We start from the raw sequence: 25,618 nt of genomic DNA, 5'->3' as shown, positions 1-25,618 counted from the left end.
CCTAATGGACTGAGATACCGGTCTGACTAATATCAACACAACTGGCATATACAAGGGGACCAGTGGTCGATAAACCTAACTCTAGGTCAACACAACTGGCATACACAAGGGCATCAGTGGTCGACTTTATTGAATTTATTCCGGTTGGTCTGATGGTCTGGTCTATTTTTATTTTTGATTTTTGATTTTTATTTTGGTATCTCAATCACTCTATTTGACCATATCAATGGTAACAACTTGAATCATGTGCCCCACCAAATTACTTAAAAAAATAAAAACAGAAGGATTAGGATTCAACAAGATATGGCGAAACTACCATGTTTTTTTTAATTCTAACACCTGAGCTCTGTGCTTTTATGAATAGACTCTTTAGATGTTTCCATCTATCAGATTGGTTCCTCAACTCCTACAACCAAGATGTTCCCATCCACTTAGATTGGTTAGCGCCAACCTTAATAAGCATAAATTTCTAGGCTCTGGAGTTTATTTATTTATACTGCAACTAAAAAGTTTCTCCCATACCCCCAAACTTAAATCTAACATTGTCCTCAATGTTCTAAAGATGAAATTAAAAGCATGAACAAGGAGAAACGGTTACCATTAATTTGAAGCAAAAGAGAATAAGAAAAGATACTACCGCGTTGCATGAGATTGGGTTACCTCCCAAGAAGTGCTAAGTTTAACGTCTTCAGGCAGACTAAGAAAGGATTAGTCACCTTATAAAATCATAAAGTAATAGACGACATATTTGTGGGTCATAAAAACCAAATAGAGCTACCACCAATAAAAGGAATCTGCAATATGCTAATAAAATTAACAAATAAAGCACACCTTTGTGTAGTTTCCTATTTAAGACAACTACATCTAGTTGTGGTTCAGGTTCTATAACTGGGTCCAAATAAAATACTTTCATGGGTTGCATTTCCGCATACGTTCGATTTGAATGTTCAGGTCCTAGAGTATGGAAAAACTCAAATAAAAACTTCAAAGCACATAATAATAACCTGAATAGTTGAGGATCCTCTAAGTCAATCAGATTTGACTTACACAGCTAACCACAATGAGAGTGGTGGTCTTCCTTGAACAAACGTGTAGACCCTAATCTCCTAAAGTAATTAGGTTTAGTCTCAAAACTTAATAATTGACACATCTGAAACTTATACGTTCCCACAATTGGTCGAAAAATGTTTGGTGGGAAAACAAAGTCAATTATTAGCTCAAATGGTGAATGGTTCGATAAATCATTATTAACAGAAAGGATCAATGAATTTGTAAAACGAAGCAGTAGATGTGATAAACATCCACTGTTATCTTTTGCTGCTAATGATTCTAAGAAAGAAAAATCCTTATGTGTCAACGTTTTGAACACGTCTGATGGATGTGATGAACCCTCAACCCATGCAACAGAAACATCCACATACTCAAGATCTGATTCAGAAGTTGAGTCTGACACGGAGATTTTTGAATTCTTGAATAAAGAGGTTCTTCAAGAAAATCTTCAATTAAAAGATTCTTTGAAGATACTAGAATCATTAATCCAGGTGAAAGATCTTGAGATAGACCGTCTTAATGATAAACTCACCAGAACCATTGATCTGAAGGAAAAATAGACTAATACTTTCAAAGATGATCTACAAAGATTATCAGGAAGCTCTGACAAAATCTCAGCAATGTTATTTGGTCAGAAATCCTTTGGAAATACAAATGGTTTAGGATTTAAAAGTAAGACTGCAGGCATTGTCAACCCCATTGTTTCTACTTGTCGTGGAAAAATAAATGTTGGCAGTTGTGATAAACAGAAGGCACTTCAACAAGACAAAGGATCCTTGATATGTTCGTTTTATGGAAATGAAAATCATGTTCAAAGCACGTGTTGGAGATTCAAGAGGAACAACAAAATAATTTCCAAACTACAAAGGAACATGCAAAAGATGAATCTGGATAATCAACATGGGGTCTCAGAAGACCAATGCTTCCAGAATCAAAAGAGGTAGGAAGTCTATTTTATACAACAAACCTTGGTAAATCACCCTGTGATAAACAAGGGGAGTATTTGGCTCACAACGTCACTGTCTAGTTTCAGAGACGTTCGCATCCTCGTTGTTTATCTTGGGAAGAATGAGGTTTGCACTAAAAATGTCCCAAGTTGTTATTTTGGTTTCCTTTGTTTGTTAAGAAAATATTCTCCTAAAAAGATGTAAAACGGATAATAAATCCTGAAAGACTTATTCTATGTCTCTAGGGTTTGGTGGTTCATAAATCCGGTTATACTCTTGTGTGTTCTCTTTCTCATTTCTGTTCAAAAGGTACATACTCATGGCTCCTGTGACTAGAGGGATCACGAAAAGAGATGCAGTTGAAGCAGTTAATGTGTATCTTTGTGAAGGAATCTCTTCCTCAAAAGTAAAGAAAGTGAAGTCAACAATCAATGGAGAAGGTTCTTCCTCTAACCGTCTCTTGTATATTTGTCATTATGATATTGATTTTAGAGGCATGGTGAAAGATTTCATCAACAAGAGAAATGATTAAAAATCTCAAATCATTTCCTCTTTGGAAAAGATAACTCACTATGAACAAATGTTGTCTCTAACCAAGAATACCTTGTGTGAGCTAAAAAGAGAACTTAGTGAGTTGACTGATATTTCTGAAGATTTAGAGGAATTGAACGATCCCATAATCAATGGGTTTTTCAATAATGAGAAGGAATTCTCAGTGGATGCTCTGAGAATACAATACCTAGTAAATCTTCTAATTTTCTTGTTTTGTTTAGAAGAATAACTAGAGTTTGGAATAGTAATTATTGTGATTACACATAGCTATGTCCAACGTTTTTATCTTCATGTTTTTAGATTTATTGGTTTAAATTCTAAAATTATTTGGAATATGATTTTTGCAGTATTAATATTTATGGTTTTATATATTGCAATATTGTTATGGGATATGTGTGTTTACGTCTGTGAACTTGATTGTCCCATACTTTGTCAAAAGTAAAGTTGTTCGTGAGTTGATATGTAAGTACTGATGAAGGAATGAATTGGCTTTTGACAAATACAAAAGTTAAGCCTATTATGTCAATTTTTGATGGAAGATAGGTTAAAATCTTTTGTGTTCAAGGACTATGTCTATTGAATGTTGTTATGCAAATAGTGACGGAAAATAGAATGAATCCTTGTGTATTCTGCAGTATTGATCTTCCCCGATCCATATTTTTGTGTACATACTGTGTTGTTCCATAAGGTGTCTTATGTTGAGCTCTATCGACTGAGACATTGTTTTGGCATAGTTGTTGTTCCATGAGATACTTTGTGTCGAGCATGACCAATTAAATTGATTACTTTTGTGATTAGTTTAGTTGTGTATTTCGATAAGATTAATTATGGGTTTTCTTGTGATTAATCTAATTGAGTGTTTTTAGGTCTCCATAAGTTTACTTGTGTTGAGCATTTTCGATTAAGTTAATCATGGGTTCTCTTATGGTTGATTTAATTGAGTATTTTGGATTCAAATTCATACTTGTATGTGATTTGTTATGTCCAATTCAATCCTTCTTTTCTTTTTGAAATTAAGGTCGCTCTTGTTGTTCTTTCGAGAATAACATATTATAGGGGAGAGTTCTTTTGAACTTGTGCTTAATTGCCAAATCTTTATGGGGAGTGCGGCTGTGGAATATTATAGGGGGAGTGGTTTCCATGTGAGATGGATTATTGACTAAGGGGAGTGACATATCACCATAGTATTGTTGTTAAAGTTGTGATACAATTGAACTTTGACGCTGTGTAATAATATTATGACACTGTATAACAATGATTGAGAACTCCTGTTTTCTCGTTGTTATATCTACGGATTTTCAACAACGATGATGCTAAACTTACAACCTTTGGGATCATTGGAGTACTTGGAAGTGACGAAGATTTCAAGTAATATTGAATATTAGGCATGTGGAATAGGAGCTACAAAAGTTTATTTATATATTTTTTTTGTATTCCATATGTATGGATAGTTTTGTCACTAAAATTGACAAAGGGGGAGATTGTTAGAGCATTGCTCAGTCGAACTCGCATCCGTTGCTATCTCAAGCATGTTTGTCAATGTTAGTGATCAAAACTATAAGTCTTGATTTCTAGTCTACTATAGCTAAGGTCTCGGACTAGGATAGAAAGTGTAGTTGAGCTCAAGAACTCCATGGCATCATCATAGAAGACGAAGGACTACTCAAGGAACTTGTGTATCTTCATCGACTAAAAGGTATGTGGATACTTGAACTTATCTATAACTCAAAAGTCTATTTATCTCCTACCTTGAGACAAAAGTCGTTTTGCTATATAGACTTAGATTATACACATTTGGTATTTCGAGCCGAGTTTACCTCGCCTATCTATTTCTCAAAATATGTGTTGGTAAAGCTTTCGCTTTAGCCAAGTTCATCGTTACCTAGTGACAAAAGTCATGTTATGTTTCAATCAATTTGAAAATTGCCCTGACGAAAAATGGTTTGTGAATAACAATGTGGATGGGGAAAAACGAGCCACCGGTTTTTTGGGAAAATGAAAAGTCGAGCGTGCTGTTGAGACTCCTCAGCCGGGCAAAATGTTAATCCTCACATAGATGCCCGCTGCAAAGGGGGTTCTTATATTCGGTAAATCATTCTGTATGACTCCGGCCTAAACCAAGACAATGGTCGTTCCAGAGTCAATTCGGTCGCAAAGAGGGAGATGGGTTGATCTGTAGGAGGGAAGCTACGAGTTGTGTGGGATCAGTGATGATCAAGGATTGTGGGTGTGTTGAAGGTTTTTGCAATATTGCTGAACTACTGAAGTTGAGTTCCGTGTATAAGTTTATATCGAGTTGTTGACGGATAATGATGATAATCGATGATTGATGATTGATGATGTCTGATGATCCTCGATTTAGACTTATTTATATTGCAATAATGATGTACCACTGATCCATGTAAGTGTGAAGGTTTCTTGAGTGAAAGAGTGGGAAAGTGGGAGATCGTGGTAAAGTCAGTTCCATGTCGTGCGGAGACTTGACTGATCGTGCACCCACTACTTTGATAACTCCTTCAACCGTTTACACGACTTACGCACATTTCTCGTTGTGGATGAATCCACGTGCCGTAGACCGCCAGACCAGAACCCTAAGAGGTATCCCCCCATTTGTGACGTGATTGATATTTCACGAATCGTGGAGTCTGCAAGGTAGACGTGTATTAGTTAGTCAGTTGTTGACTGATTTAGACTGTGAGTCTAGTTTTGTTGAATCGAGCATAAGTGGTGAATGCTCAGTGATTCATGGATTGAACATGTAGTTCTATGAGATGTCAATGAATTAATGACTAGAGTGACTGAGCAAGTATTGCTCAACTCGACGAATTGCTGAATATTGAGAGTTTGTCGAGCTATTGAGCAAGTATTGCTCAATTCGACGAATTTGATAATTTTGGCGTGCAACCGAGCAAGTGTTGCTCAATTCAACAAAATACTGAATATTGATAATTTGACGTGCAATTGAGCAAGTGTTGCTCAATTCGACAAACTACTAATGAATTACTGAACATTGATGGTTTGATGGTTTGATCAATATTCGAGCAACTGAGCAAGTATTGCTCAATTCGACGAATTATTTATTGGTGTCGTGACCCAATAAAATATTAATCAAAAATATTGGTGAATTACCGAATATTATTAATTTAGATGTTGATTGCTTAATCAACATTATTTTGTGTTTGAACTTGCTCAGAATGGTGATTCGTTGAGCGTTTGTTCGAAACCCTAATTTTATCAATCCTTCATCAATTGGTGAATTGCTGAAAATTGGTCATGACTGAGGAGGAACGACCACATGGAATGATGAGCGTCCATGGGTGCCCAGTGCTCGAGTGAGAACGCACCAGGGTTCTCAGTTTGAGAGTTGGTGAAAAACGATGATTAAATGCGGGACTCATTATTTATTGAAATATTGCTGCATTCAACATTAGGTGATTAAACCTAGGTATGAGAGATGAGGACCGACCAAGAGAGAATGGGACCGTCTCTTGGTGGTCACGGGACCAGTTGTTGGTCATTTGGAGAATCCCCCAGTTGGTTGGAGAGAGTTCGGGCCCAGTATGAGCAATTGAGCAAATTAGGTCAGAATTATGAAAACGTGTGGGACCGGCCTTGTGCAAGCCCCGGGAATGACCATGGTCGGTCATGAAGGCGTGCACGTGTTGTCGTGGTGTCCGTGTTTCCATACTGAGGGTTTTAGTATTTTCTGATGCGCGTTCGAGCAATATCGTGAATTTTCAGAAGAGTTTCATCTTGACTGAGAATTCTCGATTTTTGTTGGAATGAGCATGTATGCTCAATTCATCAATATTAAATTAAAAGTGTTTTAATATTTAAAATTTCCGTGAGAGGCTAGCCAGTCGTGTGACTATGTTGGCTTTTGGTTTTTTGTAATTTGAGCAATATTTGAGAAAATATGGAGAAATCATGAATTTTGCTCAAACCCAGGAGTTTCATGAATTGAGGAAAATAATAATTATGCAAGATTAGGGATTTCAAGGTGCGAGGCCGACCATGGCTAGGGCATGGCCGGCCGGCTAGGTTGCCCGGTCCCGCACACCTTTCCCTATTTTGTTATTTTTCATGGATCCTTGAAGTTATGGATAATCCTTGAAGTTACGGAGAATCCACGAGTTTTTGTTGAAACAGTGGAGTTTCGTGCGATTAGGGAATAATAATTATAAAAAGCTAAGGTCTGTGAGGTGTGGGACCGGCCAAGGCTTAGGCATGGCCGTCCGGTTAGGTTGCCCGGTCCCGCACACCTCTCCTTATTTTATAATATTATTTCGTGAATCCACGAAGTTATGGAGAATTCACGGGTTTTGCAAAAACAAGGAAAGTTGCTAAAACCAAGGAGTTTTCGTGAGTTCACGAAATAACAAAAAATAAGGAAAATAATGGGAGAGGCACGGACCGACCATGTCTAGGGCACGGTCGGCCGGCCGGCTGGTGGGCTAGGCCTTGGGCGCCTCTTATTATTTTATTAATATTTATTATTTTCTCCTGTTTTGCGAAGGATTCCTTATTATTACATATTTTTGGACACTCATTCGTGCATCCGGGTGCTCAGTCATGCATTATTTTCGAGTACACTCGCACCATTTTTGTGGGGATTACTCAGTGATGGTCCAGATGCCCGGTTGTTGAGTATCTATTACTAATATATGAATTCAGTGGAGGATAATCCATGAAACTAAGTAATAAAAATGAATAGTTGTTCATTATTAATTCCCAGGATCAGTTGTGGATTCGACTACGAATTCAGAATAATAAAACAAGCATTACTGTCCTATGGAATCGTGGATTCGACCATAAAATCGGAGTAATTAAGATTATTTATTACCATTTCATGAGATCAGTGGATTCGATCATGAAATCGGAGTAATGAGATAGCACAGTTGTTTTATTGCCATTCTATGAGATCAAGCCGTGGATTCGACCATGGAATAAAAGCAATTGTTATTGCCATTCCATGAGATCAGGTCGTGGATTCGACCATGGAATAGGAGCAATTGTTATTGCCATTCCATGGGATCAGGCCGTGGATTCGACCATGGAATAGGAGCAATAATAGATTATTCTGGGAATTCAGTAGTGAATGTCACGGCAGGATTAATCTATTGCAGAAAAGACATTAGCCAGTTAAAGCATCACATCTATTCTGAATGGTGCATAGTCAGGGAGTCACTATGTTGTTTACGACCTGAAGTCGTTAGTGTTCTCAATCTACGGAGAACCGCCTGAATCTATGCACAGTCTCTCCACATAATCAGGGAACGGTGAGTGTCACCGACGTCCTGAAGGCGTCCGCCGCCCAACTATTCTTCTATGTGTAGGTGGGTCTCTCTCGTGCAGTCAGGGAACAGTGAGTATCACCGACGTTCTGAAGGCGTTAAGCTCTCAATCTACGGAGAACATCCCAAATAATTTATTCTGCATAGAGGTCACGACGAAATTCCAGGGATCGAACGCTCATCTGGTGGAGGCTTTTCGAAAACATATTCATCATGGCTTCGTAAAATATGAATCGTTGCATGCCTGAAAGCTTTGTCAAAAACATGCCTCATGATTTTACGGTTTTTGCCCTTTGTTAAAAATCCACCATCTACATTAAGTCCCCTGCTTAGTGAGGAACAGTCATGTTCCGCAGTACGCATTAAATGGTGATTTTCAGTCGACGAGATCAATGGTTGAACTCGGTCTACAAAGGTATCATCAGAATCCTCGATTTTCTCCAATGGTGTCATGTACGATAAAATGTTTGGGTGAGGACCCTGATGGTATAATAGAGTGTGATTCCGTGAGCACGCAGATGAAGCATCGCTGATTTGGTATGTTGAAAGTCCAGTTTTGGTCAATTTAGCGTTTATGGGCTCGGGCAAAAAAAGGAAATCCTTGTTTTAGGAACAGACGTTCGTTCGTTAGTTTAAGAAAATAGACCTGAGTCTAATGACATAAAATTTTTTCTATGAGCTTTCATGAAAATTTTTATTTTTGAAAATATGCTATTGTTTCAAAGACGGATGCTCGCACAAGGGAGCAAAATATATATTTTCAAATTTACGTGACTTTCACGTTAAAAATATTTTCTGTAAAATTAATGTTTTGATTTTGAAAATCTGTTGAAAGTAGAGAATCATACATGGTGAAATAATATATGAGTTTTCACAATTACAGAATGGACGTTTGTCCAATTTTGGAAAATCGGTGGGTGTTCACACAGTAAAATTTACGTGGGTTGTTCACGGTTTTATGAAAAACAATTTATGATTTTTGAGCAATTGCTGAAAGCAAAAAATTGTATATGTGATGAAATAATGTATGTATGAGTTTGGTGATTTTATAGTGTATGCACACATGTATAAAATCAGCGAATGTTCACATGAAAGGTTATGTGAACTATACATAGTTTTGTGAAAAGTCAGTGTTTACACTAGAATGATAAGTTTTGCTCGTCTTCGCAGGTTTGAAGGAGTGAGCAAGTTTTCGAAGTTTCGTGTCATCACTAAAGTCTAGTGAAATCGTAAAATAGGTAAGCGTTGGGGATTACCATTTTCGTTGTTGAAACTGATATCATTAGGTGGTTTGTAATTCTGTGCTTCTGATTTGATTCCAGAAAATGATGGTTTCCACCAGCAGCAGCAACGATTACTCCTCCAGCTCTTCTGATGAGGATTCCAAGTCTTATGCAGCCAACTCGCGAGCGAAAACGAATTATGTTGAGGGAGCTAAAGCTAGCATACCCCTTAATGACCGAAGGATCTCTTATGAAGAGCTCATGAAGAGAAAGTCCCAGGATGATGAGATGGAAGATCGTCGACGTAGAAAGGATTGAATCCGGTGCAGGATACAGGCGGCTGAAGAGAGGCGTCAATTTGTTGATGGTGTATCATCCGACTCTGACGCTAATACTTCTGAAGAGGAAAATGTATGGGTCGTACCAGGGAACTTCAAAAGATTGCAAAGAAGGTTGAAGCTGAACTCGAAGCTGAGTACGAAACAGAGGATGACTCGGACTCAGATGATCCTAATATCCACCCAGCCTTCATCAATGGCCGTGATAGTGATTCTGATGAAGAACTCGAAGAGGATTCTGCGAAGGACGATGATGATGAATCTGATAATTCTGACAATTGATTTGGCTCATAAACCTCTCTGAGATTATTTATTTTCCGTTAAAGTAGATGTTCTTTGGTTTAAGCAGCTTGGATGTAGAGATGTTTTTTTAGAGATTATTATTTTTTGAACCGTAATTCCTTGTAGTATCTCCTTTCTGAATTTTCCTCACATCTCCAGTAGATGGACCAATGTCCACATAGACAATAATTACCCACAGAATGAAATCACATGAGTTGTCTAGAAAACACGTGGCCTACCAGACGATCAATCCGTAGTTGTAATGTTGATTACGTCCGAACCGTCAGTCCCCAGCATTGTTACTCTTCTCCCATCTGTCACGCATCTGATTTGAGATTTAGGGTTTCAGTAGAAACCGAAACAGACTTGTTTATCCGTTAGGGGATAAGCATCCACATTTGACTTTGAGTTTTATTTAAACAGTCGACCATCTGCTGCCTGTGTGTATCATCAAAAGAAATTTTGATCACAATCCTACCTCTCGTCACCATGTCCAGAAGCAGTGTTTCTTCCAGAAGTGAATCTCATGTCGAACATGTTGTGGCAGTATCCGTCTCGGTGAGTTACATTTCTTCTCTTGTCTTTTGCTCGATCAGGATGATTGATCAAAAGAAAAGAATTTATTGCAGGATAATGTAAACAATCAGCATTCATCTCGTATCTTGAGACCTAAACTGACGGTTAAAGCTTCTGCCCGGTATAGGTCGGCTCCTGTTGATGCCGGAACGTCTGTAAGTAATTTCATAACTTCTCGACTGTGATTTTCACCATGCTCAATGGTCAATACCATTAAATACTCCATCGTTTCATCGCAGATTGATGTTCATGTTGTCGTCGATGCTAGAAAATGAAGAACGGGAAATCCGCGATTGTGATTGATGATAACAACAAACGTGTCGACGAGAACTCCACTGATTCTGTGGATACTGAGGTTAGATCTCATGCTCCTGAGTATCCAACAGCTGGACTCCCGTTTGAAGATCCCATGATCAACAATTGCCCCAATAATGAAGTGGTTGGGGGATTCGTCCTTCCCAAGTGTCACGCGCCCCTGTACACCAAAATTTGGAGAAGGCACGGGCATATTTCTACGACCGAAGTATGGAAAGGATTTATACCAAACCTCCTAACTACAGTTGCAGGGTTGTTATTGATCATTGAAGAGATGAACCGGACGCATCTGCGAGATGTCAAGAATCATGAACTGCACAAATGGGATGAGATGATTTCAAACTGTGAAACCCTGCAGTTTAACATAGGTTGGATTCGTCATCGACTCGATATGATTAAAATTCACAAGGCGGCGGCCGCCGCTGATGCAATTTCTGCGTCTACTGCCATATTGGAGGAGGAAAAGACACTCTCCTTGGAGTCAGCACGAGTTGAGAAGGCAGTTCAAGACTTGAAGGTGAAAACCAAAAATTTCCAAAAGAATCTTAGCAGGGTTTTCTATAGAGATTATCCTCTGTTGGATGGTTTGTTCTGAGTGAAAGGAAGATTTTATGTAGGTTTGAGATTTTGTTTTGAATAAATTAGGTGATTGAAAGATTTTTGTGAGATTCATAGGATATTTTGAATTTTGAGTGAATGAGCATATTGCTCTTTTGGAGAAAACATAAATTACATTCAAAAATTTAATACTTCCAATGATTGTTCAAGCATAATACGCCTTGAGCTACTTGCAGTTGATGATGTTTCCTTCAACTCCTCCATTAACAGCTAAGATTTTGTAATATCCGCTGGATACTTCCTTGATGATCACATAAGGTCCTTCCCATTTCGGAGAGAACTTGGGAGCGTACATGTCTTGTTGGATATGATTTTCTGTTTTCAAAACCAAATCTCCTACTTGAAATGTTCGAGGTCTTACCAGTTTGTTGTAGGCCTTGGAAACCCTTTGTTTGTAGGTTTCTACATATTTTTTACACCTTGGATCTTCTTGAATCGAGCATGTCCAATTCAACAATTCTTGAATATGAGACTTCTGCTTCATCCCATTGTACTCCACTAGCTGATGCGATTCTTGCAGAGGGAACCTTGATTTCGGCTGGGAGAATGGCATCGGTGCCATAAACGAGAGAGTATGGTGAAGTCCCAATTGATCTTCTTGGTGCGGTTCGGTAGTCCCACAAATCCATAGGCAATTCCTCATGCCACGTCCGTGGATTATCATGAACTGTTCGACTGAGAATCCGGATCAAGGTTTTGTTGGTACTCTCCGCCTGTCCGTTTCCTTGGGGATAGTATGGTGTGGAGAAAATCTGTTTGATTTCGTATTCTTCGAGCAATTCTGTAACATGTTTGTTGGCAAAAGGAGATCCTTATCCGTGATGATATGTTTAGGAACTCCGAATCTGCATATGATGAACTCTTTGATGAAAGATGCAATTGTGACTCCATTGGTGCTTCGAAGAGGAATAGACTCGACCCATTTGGTGAAATAATCTGTTGTTGTGATGATGTATTCATGCTGATTTGAAGATGCCGGATTGATATTTCCTATGATATCCAGTCCCCATCTATAGAAGGGCCACAGACTGCTCATAAAATTTAATGGAAGACAAGGAGTGTGGATGAGGTTACCATGAACTTGGCATTGATGACATATCCGAACGTAGGCAGCTGCGTCATCTTCCATGGTTAGCCAGTAATATTTATCATGGATTTGGAGAAACAATTTCTTCTTCCCTTGGTGTTCACCTTCATGCATTTCTTTCAAAATTATGGCAATTTCATGCTCGGCCAAGCATCTCAGGAGATTCCCACCGAAGCTTTTGCGATACAAAATTCCTTCCAAGTAGACAAAACGTTTGGATCTCTGAATGAGTTTGATTTCACCTCTCTTCTATGACGGAATATCGTTGTCACAAAGATATTTTATGTAAGGTTCTCTCCATTCCCCAGTGTGATGAAGTGTTAGAACCTCCAAATGATGAGGTGGTGTCTGACAATTGGGACATGATCCTTGCAGCATCCTCGACTGAGCTTCCATGGAAGGCCAATGTATCCAAGCCTTTGAAGCCTTCTGTAAAGTGTGACCACTAGAGTTTTCCCACATACTTCTTTATGTATACGTTTGAGTTGTTCACCGGCTTCTTCATCTCCGAGGCATCGAGACATGGATTCATAAAGATTGCGATAATATAACGCTCCATGCAGCAGGAAAACGTTTTTCAACTCCTTGAGGCTAATTTTCCCCTCCGTAAGAGAATTGCTTAATTCATGAATAATGGGCGCTCGCCAGTCGCTTGACTGAGCATCTTCGACTTAAGTAATCCAGGTGGATGACACAGCGCGTCTTTGCACAGTGATGGATTTCTCAGACCCCTCAAATTGCATTTTGGATGCTAGGGTCGCTAGACAATCAGCATGTCTATTGTTGGTGCGTCCGGTGTGGAAAATTGTTGCATCGGAAAAATGAGCTAATAGTCGTTATGCCCCAGTCCTGAATTGAGCAAGTGTTATTTATTTGAGAGAGTATACGCCATTCATTTGATTGACCAACAACTTTGAGTCTCCCCTGATCTCTAGATGTTTCGCTCCTGCTTTCTTGGCCAAAGATAGCCCTAGGAGAAAATCTTCATATTCTGCTGAATTGTTGGTGCAATGGAAATCCAGCTTGAATGAATGTGAGAAGACTTCACCGGATGGAGATAACAGCACAATAGCCTCCCCACCGGTATCATTACTCGGAGTGGCGGACCCATCAAAATATAATAGCCACGTTTCTTCCTGAATGATTGAAATTTCTGGAAACTCACCGGGCACTTCTTCATGCAACATCGTAATGTCTTCTCCAGGGAAAGCGTCAAGTAAGTATCCAACTGCTTGTCCTTTGATTGCTTTTGGAGGGACACACGCTATGTCAAATTCTGACATTTGAAGTAGCCATTTCGCTGGTCTTCCAATCATAGCAGGTTTCGACAGTAAGAACTTTATAGGATCAGCTTTGGCCATCAGAACGACCCTGTTTGATAGTAGATAATGTCTGAACCTATGAATTCAACGCCAGACACGCCCTTTCAGCCTTTGGGTACCGGAGTTGAGCATCCCTCATTGTGCGACTGAAGTAATAGATTGGGTGTTCGATACCTTCTTCATCCTCTTGAGCGAGGAGTGCTGCAATAGCTACGTCACTGAAAGCTGTGTAAACTATCAGAGGCCGTCATTGCACTGGAGATTTCATGACAGCAGGTGATAACAATATCTGCTTTATTTTATGGAATGCTTCTTGTTGAACGACTGTCCATACAAAATTTGCTTCTTTTTTCAACAGAGGAGTGAATGAAGCAATGAGTTGAGCGATTCCAGGAATGAAACGCCGAATGTAATTGACTTTGCCCATGAAACTCTGGAGATCTTTCACAGTTCGTGGAGGCGGCATGGTAGTAATGGCTTTTATTTTGTCTGGGTCGACCTTAATTCCTTCTGCAGTGACCAAGAATCCAAGAAACTTTCCGGAAGAAACACCAAAATCACATTTCAGGGGATTCATCTTCAGTTTGTATTCTCTGCATCTTTCGAAGACTTGTCTCAGAATGTCTAGGTGGGACGCCCGGGTCTTTGATTTCACCACCACATCGTCGACATAGTCTTCTACTTGCTTGTGCATCATGTCATGAAATATTGCAGTCATGGCCCGCTGATAAGTGGCTCATGCATTCTTCAAGCCAAAAGGCATCACTGTATAGTGGAAGTTTCCAATGGGAGTTTTGAATGCAGTCTTGTTAGCATCATGTTCGTACATCTTGATTTGGTTACATCCACTGTAACCATCCATGAACGAGAACATGTCATGGCCACTGGTTGGATAGACGAGCATATCAATGTTTGTGAATGGAAAGTCATCCTTTGGGCAGCACTTGTTCAGGTTCCTGAAATATACATGGCACCAGATCTGTCCATTTTTCTTCCTGACTGGGACAATGTTCGCCAGCCATGTTGGATGTTGAATGGGTTTGATGAACCCTGCTGTTAGTAGTTTCTGATCTCCACCTTGATTTGTTCCTCAACTTCGTGTCTGAATTGCCTGGGCGTCTGTTTGACGGGTTTGGAACCGGGAGTGATGTGCAGATAATGAGTAACCAATTTGTCATCTAGGTCAGGCATCTCTTCGTACGTCCAGGCGAAGATATATTGATACTCTTTCAATAGGCGTATCAATCCTTCTCATTCCTCAGGTGAGAGAGCAGAACTGATTAGAATTGGCCTTGGGTTTTCATCTGTTCCAATGTTGATAGTCTCGAGGTCGTCGGTTGTGGAATCTGTGCCATCTTGCAGCTGTCGTGGTGCATCTTGAATTTCTTCATCGGGCGATTGCTCACTTTGGCATGATTCTTCAGGACGGGGAGACTTTTCATCGAACTCCACTGTTAATTGCTAATCCTTACGATGGAGATAAATGACTCTCCCCTCTGCATCACAATCAGTAATAAAGTTGGACTTTTTCTGAGCCGTACCTTGACCTTGACGACGCTTGAGTGGTGTGGTGGACAACTTGAAGGATTAACATCTGTTGATGATAGTTTGTCGACTTTCTCAATAGATTTCCAACTTGGGAGTGGAATACTGCAGATCTTGCTTGGAGGTTCGGGGATGCTCTTTGGATGTTCCAGGAACTCAACATCATAAACCAGAGCATAAGGAGACACTGAGGCTGTGATACGTACAATTTTGTTGTTGAACAAAGCTTTAATACATTGATGGTACGTCTAAGGAACAAATTTATTGTCGTGGAGCCATGGCCTTCCGAGTATCATCTGATAGTCAGGGTCTTTCTCGATCACGTAAAATTTGACAGTGGATTGAATCGGCCCTACTTTCAGATCCACATAGACATACCCGTATGTGTGACTCTAGCTTCCTTCAAGCCCCGTCATCAATATGGGATGATGAACGATCTTGCTTTGTGGAACTTTGGCCTACTTGAGAGTATTCATAGTGATAAGATTCGTGGAAGCACCTGTATCGATGAGAACTCTCCTGAATTCAGAGTCCTTAATGGAAGCAGTAACGAACAAGGCTCAGTTATGCCCTTCCTCCGCCATTCTGTCTTCCTCAGTGAAGGTGATGTTGTTGATTGAGATTTCAGATACCATGGACACTTGTTCAACCACCGGAGATGATAAAACTATTCGCACATCGGATGATATTTTGTTGAGAGCGACAAACGTGTCTGTGTGCTGATCTATGGAGAAATGCAGAAGTTTGCATAGATTCTCGATTAGATGTGTGACCTCTTGTTTCACCGACTTTTCATAAGTGGTGAAGCTGTTGGCTTGAGGTTTAGTGTTAGTGGTGTCAAGAGATGAGCATTCCACAACTTGAGCTCCTAAGATTCTTGTCAGGTCTACCATGCAGTTGAACAAATTATCAATTTCTCTTTTCAATCGATTTATGTTCCTTTCGAAAATCTCTTGCCTTCGTTCCAGTTCAGATAGTGACGGAATTTCTCCATCAAATGCACCAATAGATGAAAAAGGAGTAGTAAAGTATGGATGATGAATGTTACCAGAATCATTCGGGTGAGTTAGAGAAGCGTCACCATTTTAAAGACTCTGACTGGAGTTTTGAGAAACTGAATTAGATCTAAGACCAACCATCTTGCGAAAATGAAAGATTGCAACTGAGAGATTAATCTCCCACTGTGGTCGCCAATCTGTGGATGGGGAAAACGAGCCGCCGATTTTTTGGGAAAGTGAAGAGTTGAGTATGTTGTCGAGACTCCTCAGCCGGGAAAAATGTTAATCCTCACATAGATGCACCGCTGCAAAGCGGGTGCTTAGATTCGGGAAATCAATCTGTATGACTCCAGCCTAAACCAAGACAATGGCCGTTCCAGAGTCAATTCGGTCGCAAATAGTGAGATGGGTTGATCTGTAGGAGGGAATCTGAGAGTTGTGTGGGATCAGTGATGATCAAGGATTGTGGGTGTGTTGAAGGTTTCTACAATATTGCTGAATTGCTGAAGTTGAGTTCAGTGAATAAGTTTATATCGAGTTGTTGACGGATAATGATGATAATCGATGATTGATGATTGATGATGATCCTCGATTTGGACTTATTTATATTGCAAGAATGATGTACCATTGATCCCTGTAAGTGTGACGGTTTCTTGAGTGAAAGAGTGGGAAAGTGGGAGATCGTGGTAAAGTCAGTTCCATGTCGTGCGGAGACTTGACTGATCGTGCACCCACTACTTTGCTAACTCCTTCAACCGTTTACACGACTTATGCACATTTCTCGTTGTGGATGAACCCACGTGCCGCAGACCGCCAGACCCGAACTCTAAGTGATATCCCCCCATTTGTGACGTGATTGATATTTCACGAATCGTGGAGTCTGCAAGGTAGATGTGTATTAGTTAGTCAGTTTTTGACTGATTTAGACTGTGAGTCTAGTTTTGTTGAATCGAGCATAAGTGGTGAATGCTCAGTGATTCATGGATTGAACATGTAGTTCTCTGAGATGTCAATGAATTACTGACTAGAGCAATTGAGAAAGTATTGCTCAACTCGACGAATTGCTGAATATTGAGAGTTTGTCGAGCAATTGAGCAAGTACTGCTCAATTCGACGAATTTGATAATTTTGGCGTGCAACTGAGCAAGTGTTGCTCAATTCAAAAAAATACTTAATATTGATAATTTGACGTGCAATTGAGCAAGTGTTGCTCAATTCGACAAACTACTGATGAATTACTGAACATTGATGGTTTGATCAACATTCGAGCAACTGAGCAAGTATTGCTCAATTCGACAAATTATTTACTGGTGACGTGACCCAATAAAATATTAATCAAAAATATTGGTAAATTAGTGAATATTATTAATTTGGATGTTGATTGCTGAATCAACATTATTTGGTGTTTGAACTTGCTCAGAATGGTGATTCGTGGAGCATTTGTTCGAAACCCTAATTTTATCAATCCTTCATCAATTGGTGAATTGGTCATGAGTGAGGAGGGACCGACCACATGGAATGATGAGCGTCCATGGGTGCCCAGTTCTCGAGTGAGCACGCACCAGGGTTCTCAGTTTGAGAGTTGGTGAAAAACGATGATTAAATGCAGGACTCATTATTTATTGAAATATTGCTGGATTCAGCATTAGGTGATAAAACCTAGGTATGAGAGATGAGGACCGAACAAGAGAGCATGGTACCGGATCTTGGTTGTCACGGGACCAGTTGGTCATTTGGAGAATCCCCCAGTTGGTTGGAGAGAGTTCGGGCCCAGTATGAGCAATTGAGCAAATTAGGTCAGAATTATGAAAATGTGTGGGACCAGCCTTGTGCAAGCCCTAGGAATGACCCTGGTCGGTCATGAACGCATGCACGTGTTTTCGTGGTGTCCGTGTTTCCATATTGAGGGTTTCGGTTTTTTCTGATGCGCGTTCGAGCAATATCGTGAATTTTCAGAAGAGTTTCATCTTGACTGAGAATTCTCGATTTTTGTTGGAATGAGCATGTATTCTCAATTCATCAATATTTTGAAAATATTAAAATAAAAGTGATTTAATATTTAAAATTGCCGTGAGAGGCTAGCCAGTCGTGTGACTATGTTGGCTTTTGGTTTTTCGTGATTTGAGTAATATTTGAGAAAATATGGAGAAATCATGAATTTTGCTCAAACCCAGGAGTTTCATGAATTGAGGAAAATAATTATGCAAGATTAGGGATTGCAAGTTGTGGGACCGACCATGGCTAGGGAATGGCCGGCCGGCTAGGTTGCCCGGTCCCGCACACCTTTCCCTATTTTATTATTTTTCATGAATCCTTGAAGTAACCATGTTTGGATATAAACATAGTGTGTATTCACATTTGTGTTAATCCAAAACCGGGAACCTAAGTATGCGTACCCGTACACGTACTGGTTGGTTGTTGGAAGTCCTGAACTAAGGTATGCGTACCCGTACGCGTACTAGTGGAAGTTTGGGTTCCGTGAATTTCTGCTGGAGTTTGGAATGTGAATTGGTATGCGTACCTGTACACATACTGGTGTAACCAAACTCGGTCCGGCTACTTAGGTATGCGTACCTGTTTGCATACTTAAGTGGGTTACTTTCTAAAATCGGTTTGTTCATGAACTAAAACATTTATATAATAAGGAATGCAGTCTTTTGCAAACCGTGTCTATGATGTTCATGAATTCATTCGAGTGAATCAAAATCGATTTTGCTTCAATTGTGTCTTGTATACTTCTATGAGATCTAAGCAATTGAACAACTCTCTAACTAGTTTCATTTGAGTTATTTGAACTAGTTATGGTGAGATGAATAAGGTTGATATGAAAGTGCTCATATAGATAACCACTGGTTAGCTATTGTTGAACCGACTAAGTGTACACGTTTAGATACGGTTACTCAAACCTAAATGAAGGTACATTTCATTTGTGTATAAGAAGCTAAGTTCGATCTAACGGTTGAAAGATATTAGCTTGAATCTAATCAGGTTTTTCATCTAACGGTGAATATATTGAATGCTTTATTACCAAGGTAACTTAGACTGCAAACCCTAATTTGAAATCTATATAAAGGAGAACTCTATCAACTGGGAAACCTAATCCCCACACCTCCTGTGTGATACTAGTTGCATAAGCTAGAGTCGGTTCTCCTTTAACCTTAGGTTTTTCACGAAACCCTGTAGGTTAACGACTTGAAGACTTCATTGGGATTGTGAAGCCAGACCCAACTATTTTCTCTGTAGTTGCGTGTTCTGATCTTGTTGTTTTCTATCGTGATTGAGTACTATCTTCTTTAAGATTTGCTCGGGATTTTATCTCCGATCACTACACCATTTTTAATGATCAGCAACGGTATACTTCAGTTGCAAAGCAGGGTTGCAACAGTTTTAATCTTATACGAAAGTCGATGTTGCAATTTTCGCAACGGCTTGTAAGCTTTTGCGAGTTTTCGGTCGCAACAGTTGAAAACTGTTGCAACATAACTTTGTCGCAACTGTTTGAACAGTTGCGAAATTTGGAGGTCGCAACAGTGTGCAACAGTTGCGAAATTAAGAGGTCGCAACAGGTGCTGCAGTTGCGATTATTTTTGCAACATCAAAAAAATAGTGGTTCTGACTGGCCACAACCAGGGTTTTGACCGGTCAAAACCGGGCTACAATTAGAGCTCCCTGAACAAAATCAAGTTACCCTGTTCATTTGGAAATCAAGTGACCCTGTACATTTGAAACTCAAATTAATCTAACAATTTATTTTATTTTTGAAATTGAATGAACATTATTAACACTTCATTTTATAGAGCTCAACAAACTACAATCTCTTCCAAATGTGAAAACAATTACATAACCTATAGAAATCTGAAAGTATACATTCTTATTAAGAAACTGCCAAAAAATATAAGTAAATAAAACAATTCAGTTTCAAAACGAATTAAAACATGCAACCATTGGTGAACCTGGACTGGCAGAAGGACTCGCAGATGTATTGACCAAGAGAGCCAGCCATCTACTAATCAAGCATACTTTCCTGTGAACACAAGGAAACAAAGGTTTTACTATCCAAGTAAAATCTCTTACTAGTTTGCAGTTGCTATTTAGAAAGCTCAGACTTAGATATCTGATGCAGTCCTCATGCATAATACTCATCCCTGTCAACAAAATAATTTCAAAGTGCAAGTTACTACTTAATATACTACTAGCCAAAAGCACAACAAAGAATGAATCATAATCAGAACAAAATTAAAGAACTTTTTTGCAGCACAAATACTGATATCATATGCATTTAACTTGGCTTTGGTAGATATCTCATCGCTGGACTTGCTTCCCTTACTGCTACTGTCCTTGTATTTGTTATTACCGTCCCTAGACTTACCAGCTAGGTCAGAATTTTTCACTGAAACACTTTCCCACCTACCACATAAAACAAAGGAACAGGAAGCTCTAAGCATTAGTTGCATCCAATCCACCTAAGATGAGGTCACAATAACTTACCCTTCGGTTGAAGTGTTTCTCTTTGTTTGCGAGGTTGAAGAATCCAATTCTTGTTTCCCTTTTTTCATTTGATGCCTGGTAAAGTTCCTGGTAAAGTACCAAACCACAAATTAACAACATCACTTAAATTAACAACAACACCTAAAGCAGACAATCTTTATATATTTTTCAGAATCGCCGCTGAAAGCAACTGGCGCACAATCTTTATATATTTTTCAGAATCGCCACTGAAAGCATCGTGAGAGGCCTTCTCAAGAGCAACTATGGCTGTAACATCAACATCCGGCCAGAGGGCAGTTTCCTGTACAATTTTATGAAAAAAGGTATAGTCAGTAAGAGAAGCATTAGAAACAGAGTACCCAATATCAAGATCATGAGAGTACTTACTGCCTACCTTCTCATGTGACAAAGATCCATATTTTTCTTTGTGTTCATCTTTCCCATAGTCCTTGGAATCACAAACATATTCAATACCTTGAAGAAGCTTCCCTAACCATTTGTCACGAACAGTCTCTCCCGTTAGATAATCAGACTTCTCTAAAATCTTATAGTACTCTGAGTAAATCTACATAGTCAAGAATTAGGACTTCAAAATACAATTTCAACAAACCTCAAGGGACTTTTCTCTTTACTGATAAGTTGTCTAATTGTGCAGATGATTTTCCAGTATATTCTTTCTAAGCACAGTTAATACTCACTGATAGTATACTAGTAGTTTAGATAAGTAGGGGTGTACCTTATCAGCGTTAGTCGGAGGCCTCCCTGTTCTTCCTGAATTATTTTTTGGTGGACGACCTCGACCTCTTTCAGCAATAGCATTGTCCTGTTCAAGTTCAATAGCATTCTCCATATCAAGTTTAACACCATTATTACCAAGTGTCATACCCTGAACAACAGCAGTTAGGACAGTGTTAAGCTCTTCTTGAGAAACATGACTTTGATGACTGATAAGTTGTCTAATTGTCCACTGATAGGATACTAGTAAGTAAGCAGGGGTATACCTTATCAGCTGTAGTTGGGGTTGGTGGACGACCTCGACCTCTTTTAGCAATAGCATTATCCTATCCAAGTTCAATAGCATTCTCTGGTTTAACACCATGATTACCAAGTGTCACACCCTGAACAACAGCAGCTAAGACAGTGTTAAGCTCATCTTGTGCAAGATCTTGGTGTGATATTTCATCCATACACTCTACACATCAACAAATCTCAACTGCAACATCAACATACACACTTTATCTTCCATTACCAACAAGCTTCTCCTTCTGCTAATCTCAGTATCACCTGATTTAGGACTCAATCAAGCTCCTTCCAACTGCATCATACACACAAAACTGACCACTCGCTCTACATTTTAACCTGAGCTGCAAACAACCATGACAACCCATTAGCTCAAACATTCTAGCTTCAACTAGCAATAACAATTATCTCAGTATCTCCTTCAACTCCAGTTAATACCTTCGGTTTTGTATACTCATAAAGTATGGCAATAAATTGAATAGTACTGCAGTGAGTTCTGTACTCCTCCAACGAAGTGACGATCTGAATCAGGAACTTGATCCCGTCATAATATTTACAGTGTAAAACGACTTTAAAAAATATGGGCGGAGTAAGACATAAGACGCTGAAGCATGGAAGCTTCATTAGAATAAGCTAAACTACCTGCACTTGTTTGCGTGACAGACAAATCAAACATCCATAACCCAAGTTCTGATGTGGCACCTCCAGCCATTAACATCCACACTGAGATATTGTTGTTTTGGATCCATACAGGAGCAGCGCAGCACAAAGTAGCAGACAACTCCACTGCAATCACAAGTTTATGTTTATACAATCCCTCAGAAAAAATATTCAAAAGAACACTTCTAATTCTTATAATGAAGCTTGATCACAACTCCAACTAAGTAAGAAAACCAAAAACTGAATTACTGGAAAAGAATTATACATAAACACTACAAATCTTCTTTTCTTTTCATTTATACAGTAGTACAAGTAGATTCCTAAGAGCTCTTGAAATTGGTGACAATGGGGATAACAGTCACAAGGATAAGGATGAGAAGTAATACCAAACCCATACACATACATTTTCTGTTGCTTCTCTGACAAACCTTGGCCTGGTAATGCCCCAATAGACTCCTTTCAATCTCTTTAGCAGCCTCATGCCTATCTTTAATCCCCATAACAGTTTCAAGGACTTCTCATTTTCCATGCTCTTGAACTGGTTTCTGCAAAATGCTCTCCACTATTATTAGATATGATCTTCTCAATCACTTCCTCCTCTGGGTACTCCTCCGTAACATTATAATACAACGATTAGAAGAAATCAAAGATTACAAAATCAAACTAAAAACAAAGGGTTTGAGTTTTTCAGAACTTACTCTCGATTAGAAGAATCAACGATTTGACAAACAGTAAGAGCAATCAAAGAACTTTTTTCCAATACCAGATTGAGCTTGAGCAATCAAGTCTCTACCTCAGCACAATTGACAGTTAGAAATAAAAACTAAACACAATTACAAATCCAAAAACCCAATATTGAAATCAGATATCAGATTTACAGGTAAGGATCTAGCTGAATCTTCTTCTTGAATCTCAAATGTGTAGATAATCAGAGTAATTTTCTAGGGTTTAATAAATTAGGAAAGAAATTAGCACTTATTACCGAAAAGGGTTTTCTAGGTATACAAAGTTATGATTTCTTAATCAGATGAGGGAAAATTTTTCTCGTAGAGATGAGAACGAGAGAGGAGCAGAAGTTTTCTAAGTTTACAAAGTTCTGATTTCTTATAAGATCTTATCAGATGAGAGAAAAAAAAATTCTGGTGGAGAAAATGAGAGAGGAAGAGAGAAGAGAACAAAGTGTTCTCCATAATCTTATTGAGTCGGTCAATTTTTAAGCTGACTCTGAATATCTGAATAGGGTGAAACCGAGTCAGATTGAAAGTGTAGGAAGCCACATACACGAGCGCACGCATACAACTCTATTTAGTTGCGAATTGTTTGAAGTTCAAACAGTTGCGAGTTTTGTAACTGAATTAAACTGTTGCAAAAAATTTGCAACTGAGTCTCCCCGTTGCGACTTCTAGTTACTAATCCTTGAATTTGGTGTAGTGGATAGGCAAGATTGAAAAGTAGTCACAAACACCTTCGTCTCATCGTTTGTGATTCCACAATATCTTGTTTCGTTAATCGATTAAGATTATTATGAGGTGATTGATAATACTAGGTTGTTCTTCGGGAATATAAGTACGGATTATCAATTGGTTCTTGTTCACCTTGATTTATCAAAATACGGAACAAAAATCGTAGGTTTATCTGTGGGAGACATATTTATCTATTCAATAGACTTTTCTGTATGATACAGATTTGTTTCCAAAGTCTTCGAATTTGGGTCGTAGCAACTCTTAGTTGTGGGTGAGATCAACTAAGGGAATCAAGTGCGTAGTATCCTGCTGGGATCATAGACGTAAGGAGCATGACTGTACCTTGAATCAGTGTGAGATTGATTAGGTTTCAACTACATTCCAGTCCGAAGTTCATTGGTAGTAGGCTAGTGTCTGTAGCGGCTTAATACTGTGTGGTGCTCAAATATGGACTAAGTCCCGGGTTTTTTATGCATTAGCGGTTTTCTCGTTAACAAAACTTGTGGTGTCTGTGTTATTTATTTTCCGCATTATATTTTGTTATATAATTCAAATATCACAGGTTGTGCATTGAATCGATCAATTGGTAAATCCAACCTTTGGTTATTGATTGAAATTGATTGATCCTTGAACATTGGTCTTTCGTACCTGTTTGAGGGTGAAAACAGTTTCTGCCGGTTTTGGTAATTTCGAGTGTGTGGGTGAGAACCGAGTCTAAACTCTAAACAATGTACTGCAAGGGAGTATTTTGATTCGAGAGATCAATCTGTACAAATCCGGCCTAAACCAAGAAACCAGACTTGCTTCGGTCACAAAGTGAAGGAGAAGGGTTGGTCTAGGGAGGGAAGCGAAGAGAGTGTTGAGACCAGAATAGTTGATTTGGGAAGAGTAGTTGTTTGACGACTTGTATCAGAAAGTGGAAAGCTAACAGATGGGAAAGCAAACAAGTGATTTCTGAGTGTTGTATTCTCCTGACCAAAACTTGTCTTTGGTGGAAATAGGTGAGACCCCTTTATACAAGTCGCAACGAAACGTACCCTGGTCTCGTAAGAAGTGGAAATGGTTGAGTAAATGGAAGAAAATGGTAACGGGTAACTCCTGGAATTGATGTTTCCATAATGAAGGAAACGTTTCACCATTAATTCTTGTATTTACTAACCGCCTCGCCCTTATGACACTTTCCTGTAACGGGCGTAGTGTACGCCGCACGATGTAAATCTCCGAACCAATACCCTGATGAGCATCCTCCAGTTTGTGACATGTTTTGATGTCTCAAGTGTTTTCGTGGAAAACGTGTAGCATGTTGCTACGTGTGGCGTGGCCAAAGGATTTTGCGTTTGTAGCCAAGTTGGTGTCGTGACCAAAGAATAGGCATCGTATCCAGGTTGGTGTCTTGACCAAGAGTTAGCATCGCAGCCAAGACATTGCCACGAGTCGTTTGGCAGCAGGTTTGTACGGATGAGATCTGCATCTCAGGAGGAAGGGTAGCCGTAGATTGTTGCAACCCTTCGTTTGGCAACCAGATGCATGGTTGCAGCGCTTGCATGCTCTTGGCACGACCAAATTAGAGTTTTGGCGTCGTGGCCAAGAGATTGCCACAAATCGTTTGGTGGCAAGTTTGTATGGCTGAGATTCGTATCTCAGGAGGAAGGGTGGCCATTGATTGTTGCAACCCTTCGTTTGCAGCTAGTGGAATGGTTTAGGCACGGCCGAGCTAGGATTTTGGCGTAGTTTAGGCGCGGTCAGAACTAGGGTTTTGGCATAGTTTAGGTGCTGCCAAAATTAGTGCTTGACATTGGGCCAAAAGTTGCCATGCGTTCGGTGGCAAGCTTGTACGGCT

The 25,618-nt window shown here is 39.4% G+C and overlaps 1 long non-coding RNA gene across 2 annotated transcripts; it reads right to left on the bottom strand.

Moving 5' to 3' along the window:
- Nucleotides 1–21,036: 21,036 nt before the first annotated feature.
- LOC113301400 lies at nt 21,037–23,208 on the bottom strand. Of its 2 annotated transcripts, none has more exons than XR_003336268.1 (7): nt 23,014–23,208; nt 22,702–22,860; nt 22,298–22,441; nt 22,094–22,177; nt 21,637–21,999; nt 21,372–21,521; nt 21,037–21,124 (listed from the first exon to the last, which is right to left on the bottom strand). It is a non-coding gene; the product is annotated as an uncharacterized LOC113301400 (long non-coding RNA). The 2 variants fall into 2 exon arrangements; XR_003336267.1 differs by having other exon boundaries at nt 21,055–21,200.
- Between the last annotated feature and the right edge of the window lie 2,410 nt (nt 23,209–25,618).

This window comes from Papaver somniferum, chromosome 8 (genome assembly GCF_003573695.1).
Source record: "Papaver somniferum cultivar HN1 chromosome 8, ASM357369v1, whole genome shotgun sequence".
Taxonomy (NCBI): domain Eukaryota; kingdom Viridiplantae; phylum Streptophyta; class Magnoliopsida; order Ranunculales; family Papaveraceae; genus Papaver; species Papaver somniferum.
The sequence above is the reverse complement of the archived record's forward strand: the minus strand, read 5'-3'. Positions and strand labels throughout refer to the sequence as shown.